Source organism: Gekko japonicus, unplaced genomic scaffold, assembly GCF_001447785.1.
Source record: "Gekko japonicus isolate JY-2015 unplaced genomic scaffold, Gekko_japonicus_V1.1 scaffold1121, whole genome shotgun sequence".
NCBI classification, from domain to species: Eukaryota; Metazoa; Chordata; class Lepidosauria; order Squamata; family Gekkonidae; genus Gekko; species Gekko japonicus.
The window spans coordinates 454,834-462,154 of NW_015161433.1; the positions used below are offsets into that span (position 1 = coordinate 454,834).

General features: G+C 42.9%; 1 protein-coding gene across 1 annotated transcript in view; it reads left to right on the top strand.

Annotated features, from left to right (window-relative positions):
• Nucleotides 1-7,321, top strand: part of TDGF1 (teratocarcinoma-derived growth factor 1) — a 57,306-nt gene that overhangs the window by 41,113 nt on the left and 8,872 nt on the right. The gene's annotated exons all lie outside the window — the stretch shown is intronic.

Consider the following 7,321-nt stretch of genomic DNA (forward strand, 5'->3'; position numbering starts at 1 on the left):
GAGATCTGTTGTCTGGAGTTCAGTTGTGATATCTGGTGATATTCAGGCTCCACCTGGAGGTTGGCTACCCTAGGCATAGCCATCAGTGCTTCAGAGCAGGGTCTCTGAGTTCCAGGTTCTTGCTGTAGAAGCTGAGTGGGTGATTTTGGACCAGTCACAGACTTTCAGCCTAACCTACCTCACAGGGTTGTTGTGGAAGTCAAAAGGGGGAGAGGAGAATGATGTTATCTGCTTTGGTCCCCATTGTAGAGAAAGACTAATTTTCCTCCTGGAAAACCATTGTTGCCAATCTCCAGGTGAGGGCTGGAGATCACTCAGCATTACAACTGCTCTCCAGATGGCAGAGATCAGTTCCCGTGGAGAAAATGGTGGACTCTGTGTCCTTATAGCCTACTGAGATGCCCCCCCCCCCATGACAGCCAAGGTTCTGTGGCAGTCAGGGCTTCAGAGCACAGTGGGGGCTGCTGGTGGGGGGGTAAACAGCTGATCAGTGAGGGGGAAGTTAAGGTAGGTTGATGCTTGGCTGGGAAGGAGATAGGGTTGCCAACTCCAGGTGGGAAATCGCTGGAGATTTGAGAGATGGAGCCTGGAGAGGGTGAGCCCCGGCCAATGACGATGCCTCGAGCACGCGAGGCAGGCCCAAAGGGCTGGCCAGCTTGACCCGCTGGTGCCTTGACCGTGTGGCAGGGGCCTGCTCCGATGGGCCTGATTCCTAGTAGGAACATAAACCACACTGGGTTCCCATTAGGGAGAAAGGCAGAGAATAAAAGAAGTGAATAATCATAAGGACTCTCTGTGGAGGATCTAGGCCTTTGGAACTGCTTGCCTAGCCTAATCTGTCACAGTCCTGATTATTTGATTTAAATTTAAAAATAGTTAACAATGCAGTTATTTACTATGCCTATCCATTTTAGGCCTTATAATTACAATACAAGTTACAGATGTTTAATCAAAGGTAGGGAGGCACATTGATTCATTTATGAACTACAAAAGCCCCATGTGTTGCATCTCTGAGCAGACTAAATTCCTCAAAGCTAGATGGGATACCATCTTAACGAGAGAAAGCTTGCAACACTCCCTACCAGCATTTAAGCCTAAGCACAATTAAGTGCTTGCTGCTTCAGGCTCAAACACTACTGATTACTTTCTCTTAAATGTTTTGTCTCTGTGACACCCCCCTCCTCCTTCCTGAGAAAAGGAAAAGCAATTTCAAGAGGTAATTCCCAAGTTAAGCTGAACATGTTATTCAACAGCTTTCCCTAAGAACTTGATTCTATCTGTATAGATCCTTGCAAAAGCCTTTGTTGCTCTTCTGTATATCAACTCTAATCTTGTTTTCCAACTTACAACATTCAGGCATACTGAAGAGACTTAAAGCTAATGCAGACACAGCAGCCTTGGGCCCGATTTTACCATTTTAACCAACAGCTAAATCCCACCATCATGATTTGTGTTGGCTTGGGGTCTCTCTTGTTCCACCCACTGGGGAAATTCTACATTCTTAGACTCCGTTTAGGCAATTGAAATACTTGTAAAACATTTCAGTCAATTTATATTCAAAATTGGGTAGCTACATTCATGCAGAATCAAATTCAAAACACTTAAGGAAGCAGACTTTGAAGACCTAAACTTGAACCATTTCGCAAACACCCCAGAAATCCTTTACCAGCTATTTATCTCTCTTCTACAGCATTTTTTGCAACTCTGAATTAGCAAAATACACACTGGTGTTTCATCCAAAGGACACAGGAGGAGCTAAGGATCAAAAGAACAAGCTGCAAGTAGCTGAGTGTTCTGTAATCTGTTTGCAATTTTTTCATGATTTTCCAGATGCTTATTTAAAAATAAGAAGCATTTTCTTTTTTTGTTCTGCTGCCTCACTGCAGTATTATTTAGCAATATAAGGGCCAAACTACACGATATGTTGCTACATGGCAACTACAGGAAACTTACCCAAGCACTACCAGGGCCAATCTGGATTTAGGCTTGCCAAGTCCCCCCGGGGGCGGAGAAACCCCCGCCCCAGAGGCCCGTTCCCCCACATGCACGTCACCTGGAAGTGATGCTGGCACATCGGGCACGCTGGGGGCAGGGCCATGGTCATCCGAGGGAAACCTCTATGTTTTTCCCTCGGATGGTCGTGGCCCCGTCCCAGCGTGCCCGCGTCACTTCCGGGCGACGTGGATGCGGCGCGCACGCACAAAGCGCACGCACACGCACTCCAGCCGCCAGTTTCCCGCTGCGGCTCAGTTCTCACTTGGCAACCCTATCTGGACTGGGACCATGGCCCAGGAAAGAAGAGGCTCCAGTATGGTTGCCAACCTCCAAGAAGTGGCTGGAGAGCTCCAGGAATTACAAATTATCTGCAGGCAATAGACATCAGTTCACCTGGAGAAAATGGCCACTTTGGAAGGTGGGCTAGGGCATTATACCCTGCAGAAGTCCCTCCCCTCCCCAAACCCCACCCTCCTCAGGATCTACCCCAAAATCTCCAGGGATTTCCCAACCCAGAGCTGGCAACCCTAGGCTCCAGCCTCCCCCCCAAACACACTATTTTCCTCAGACAAAAGGGCACTGATAGGTCCCTTTTTTGCCCTGCAGTGGGGCAAATACCACTACCTGTGCCCCTTTTGGCCTGGGGAAATCCCTCCTTCCCTGACACAGTGGTCCCAATCCAGATCAGGCCCTACAGTGCTTGGGTACATTCCCTGCAGCTACTGCAAGGCTGTGAGGGAAATGAGCCACATCAGGGGAACACCCAACCTGACTCGTTGTGATCAAACGTATCATGTACTTTGGACCTAAATGGTCACCAAACTAGGTGAAATGTTCCACAAGCAGTTTTCCTTTGTAAATAACTGCTGTGCAGACAGCTTGACAGCACAAGGAGGAGGGGATACGGTTCCCCTTTGTTGTCTTCCTAACTTGAACACTCAGGCAGATAGATTACTTGTATCACTGAGGAAGATACAGGGCTGATATTTTTGCTACAATGGGGCAAATAGCTCCAGTGGGGCATTTCAGGTCAGGAACATGGCTGGAGGAGAGAAGAGCTAAACCCTTCTTCTTGTGCTTGAGAGCCAATGCAGTATAGTGGTCAGAGTAATATCTGGGAGGCCCAGGTTCGAATTCCCACTTGTGCCATGGAAGCTTGTTTGAGCCAGTCATGCTCTCTCAGCCTAACCTACCTCACAGAGGATAAAATGGAGGAGGGGAGAATGGTGCAAGCTGCCTGGGGTCCCCACTGGGAAGAAAGGCGGGGTACACATGGAGTAAGTATTCTTTCTAAAAAATGCTATCATCCCATGTCCAAATGGGGTCAGCACTAGAGTGCTATTTATAAATAAAAATGTTTATTCCTTCCTTTATTCATTACTTCATTTGACCAGAGGTCTTAAGTTTATAAGCACAACATCTCAGCACTTAAGCAATGAAGAGCGTTAAGACAAAATCCAAGGCAGTAAAATACATTGAAAATGCTTTTTTGCTTTATATATTTGTATCCCACTTTTCTCTTTATCAGTGGGACTCAAAGCAACTTACATCACTAAACCCAGCTAAAATTTCATTTTGCAAAAGTGCAGTACAAATAACAAGAGAGCAGGCACTTTACCCCTTGTAGTAACTGACTTTAGAAACTAACCACAAAACTCCCAGTTTCTGTTCTAGTTTGTCCCCAAGATTATCTGCTACATTACAGGTTTTTTAAAAATTAGCATTAAGTGACCGAACAAGTTCATCGACCATATCACAAATATGGCAGAAATTAATCAAAGGTTATTTGGGCAAGCAGGAAGCCTGGCATTGGGCCGTTTGATGTGATGGTCTTACTGAGGATGCTCAACCACTGCAAAAACAAAGGTCAGTAGAAGTTACACCTTTCCAAATCCACTGAAATCAGTGGGCTTAAAAGGATGTACGTAGCTCTGTTCAGGATTGCACTGATAATCTTGCAACAACTCCTTCATGCCTGATGGAAATTTCTAGGGCCAGTCCTGAGTGTCTCTCTATTCTTATCTTGTTTTCAGGGCTGATAAAGACAGAGGGAAGGTATATCATTACCCTGCCTGTCAGATTTGGGGGGGGGGGGTGCTCAGCGATTACTTTCAGATGGACTTTCTTGACACCAAACATTGGAGACCATTCATCACTTGATTGACAAACTAGGTCAAAGAAAAGCAGCAACTCAGCATCCCACATCTACTGCCTCCATGTGTGCGTGTGTGTATATATGGAAGCAACACACACAGCTTTTTCCCCCTTTGCGGCTGTGAGGAAAGGAAAAAAGATTGTGGCATCATGGTGAGAAACATTCCCTCATTGATTTACATTTTCTTGGGCCATTATATCTTTCCTTTAAGACGAACTAATGATCTTAAGCAAATGGCATGAGGTGTGACATTTCATCTATATTTCTAACACTGTGTCTCCTTATTCTAACAAAGAGCTGGGTCTTTGTGTTAGGAAAATACCCATGTCAAAAATGGCATTTAAAGAAAGGTTATGTCTCCTGAAAATGAGCAAATATTCCTGTTTCTACATTTTGCCTTACTTAATGCTTCTCAGCTCAGTCTGTTTTAAAGGGCAAATGCATAAATGGCTTGCTGATGGACAGCAGTGTTCTGTTTTTTATACCGTAATATTAATTTAAGCATAATCCCAGATGTATTTAGATAGAAATGTGGGTTATTTATTGCAATGGGACTTTCTCCTACGTATTTATCCATCCCAATGCTATGAATATTGACTTGGAAATACAGCCCACTTAGTAACAATGACATTTATTCACAAGTAAATAAGCATAAGACTGCAGTCTTTGCCATTTCTAAAGAAACCTTGGGCATTTTGTAAGTTGCCTCAGGTCCTGTGGCAGAAGGCCAGATTTCAATTTTATTTAATTTATTATGTTGTTGTTATTATTATTATAATATTTTAATTTAATCTTATTTAAATTTTTGTTTATTTTTAGCAGAAATGTTAATGCTTACAGCTCTTAGAACAAAGAAGCAACCATGCCAAATCAAATCCAGCATCCTGTCTCACAGTGACCCACCATATGCCCCTGGAAGGCCTACAAGTAGGGCACAGGAGGCCACAGAAGCCCCTTGCTGCTGTCCCCCAGCACTGCCTCTGAACATGGAGGTGGTTCCACTTAATCATCATGGCTAATAGCCATTGAGAGACTTGCTCTTCATTAATTGCTCATCAAATTCCCCACAGAAGTTCTAGCATTATGGGACAGGAAGAAAAAATTCTCTTTATTCACTTTTCTTAACCCATAAATAATTTTATAAGTCTCTTATCATTTCTGCCCCTTACACTGAAAAATTAAATACACCAGTTTGGTGTAGTGGTTAAGTGCATGGACTCTAATCTGGGAGAACCAGGTTTGATTCCCTACTCCTCCACTTGGAGCTGCTGGATGATCTTGGGAAAGCCATAGTTCTGCCAGAGCTGTTCTCTCAAGGACAGTTCTGGAAAGAGCTCTCTCAGCCCCACCTACCTCCCAGGGTGTCTGTTGTGGGGAGGGGAAGGGAAAGGAGATTGTAAGCCGCTCTGAGACTCCAAGTGAAGGGCGGGGTATGAATCCAATCCCTTCTTCATCTTGAAGTCCTTAGCTGCTTCTTGTATGGAAGATGCTTTATCCCCTCACTCAGTTTGGTCACCATTTTTGCATACCTTTTCCAGCACTACAATACCCACATTCAGTTCTGATTGCTGTACTTAAAATGTAGGTACCACAAGACATTACAATATTGGCTACTTAGTTTAATTTAACAATAGGGTTGTAAGCCTTTGCAAAACTACCTCGAAGTAAGCCTAGCTGAACACAGTAGAACTTACTTCAGAGCATCAGAAGAAGTGTGCATGCACGCAAAAGCTTACACCTAGAATTAAACTTTGTTGGTTGTAAAGGTGCTACTGGATTCAAACTTTGTTCTATTTTGCTTCAGATTTACAGAACTACCTACCTGCATCTTATTTCAGAGTAAACATGTATAGGACCAGGCTACACAAGGACTTCAAACCACAGCCCTGTAACAACATTTTCTATACTTAATATCTTTTGGCTGCGGTCACCCACACTAAATAATCCACTTTCAATGCACTTTCCAACTGGATTTTTACTGTGTGAACTTATTGAAAGTGGATTATTTAGTGTGTGTGACCGCAGCCTTTAAATATCAGTTTCATTGAAGTGAGTCACCAGCAGAAACCATGTCTAAGTAAAAGCATGCTAGGCCAGAGTATCCAAAGGGAAAGTTTTAATCATGATTTGGCACACTGTTTAGAGTCTTGGACTCTGGTTGGGTGGGATTAAATCCATACCAACCTATGGAGCTCACTGGGTAGGCTTGGACCTGCTCTTAGTCTAGCCTATCTAACAGGGTTGTTGTAAAAATAAAAAGTACATACCAAATGATAATAGGTGAACTGTACCATGAAACTGGGCTGGTATAGCATTATAATTAACAGTGAACTAGGAAGATCCCTGTCACCCATAAATTCATTTATAAATATCAGTATTCCGCAAACCTCTATCAAAAATATAAGGATTGTTTATTTATTTAGCTTATTTATAGCCTTTTTCACTGATAAATGTTGCTGAGAAATATCTGTACTATCTTACAAATGGAAATCAAAGAATTGTGGCCATTTGTAGAGCAGGGTTTAATTTTTTGAAAAATTCATGCCAGTCTTTTCAGACATGGCACCCATCTTAATTTCCAACACACAATAGCAACCAACTTTTCATTTCCCCCCCAATCTTTCTGTTTCTGTGGCAACCACATGCAAAGGAAGACTGAGCTCTTGTATCATTAGCAGTCTTGTAGCGCAAAATAAAAGTACTTCAACTATATAACGAATCACACTTGTTAAAATTACCATTATTATACCATACTGTTCTTCAAGGTACAGAAGTCATGGCCTTCTTTACGTTTAAACACCCTTAAGCCCCACACCCAAGAAAGCAATTATATTTTATTTAGACAGCAGTAGCATAGCACATTTTATTAGAACTAGCTAAAATGCAACATGATCGAGCTTTGGAATTCCCCAGAATTCTTAAACACTGCTTTATTACTCTGTCACATTCTATGTCTGTCCTAATAAAAAGGTCTTATTCTACTACTGTTGCTTGGAATTTTAATCTGTTACTTTCAACTGCTTCCTTAAAGTACATTATTCACATTGGTTTTTCCAATTTATTAATGACATTTTTATCCCACCCTCTCTCCATGGAGCTCACAGTAACTCATTCTCTCCTCTCATTTAAGCTTCACAACAGTCCTACAAAGTAGGTGACACAGGATGTGGC